Source organism: Anneissia japonica, unplaced genomic scaffold (genome assembly GCF_011630105.1).
Source record: "Anneissia japonica isolate Jap-2015-1 unplaced genomic scaffold, ASM1163010v1 scaffold4988_len2956909_cov206, whole genome shotgun sequence".
NCBI classification, from domain to species: domain Eukaryota; kingdom Metazoa; phylum Echinodermata; class Crinoidea; order Comatulida; family Comatulidae; genus Anneissia; species Anneissia japonica.
Window position 1 is genome coordinate 2,946,932 of NW_022696345.1, and position 296 is coordinate 2,947,227.

The 296-nt window shown below is 41.2% G+C and overlaps 1 protein-coding gene across 1 annotated transcript in view; it reads left to right on the forward strand.

Moving 5' to 3' along the window:
* LOC117101919 (high affinity cationic amino acid transporter 1-like) overlaps positions 1-296 on the forward strand; it is a gene marked incomplete at its 3' end in the record, with an annotated part of 7,813 nt that overhangs the window by 5,260 nt on the left and 2,257 nt on the right.

Here is a 296-nt window from a genome sequence, read left to right on the forward strand (position 1 = left end):
GAGAATTGGCCTACCGTAACAAGAAATGCGCGCAAAGAATTTGAGAATTTTAGGTACTTTCAGAGGATGCATTTGTCAAGGGGTGGGGAAAGATTTTCCAAAGAGGGATATTTTCCCCTTGTCCCCTTGATCAAAACTCCCTAAAATGTGCAATTTTTAGAGGAAATAAGGCCATGTTAACAAGAAATGCGCGCGAAATTTGAGGTTTTTAGGCACTTTCAGGGGATGAAAGGGCATTTATAAAGGGGTGGGGAAGATTTTTCAAAGATAGATATTTTCCCCTTGTCCTCCAGTGG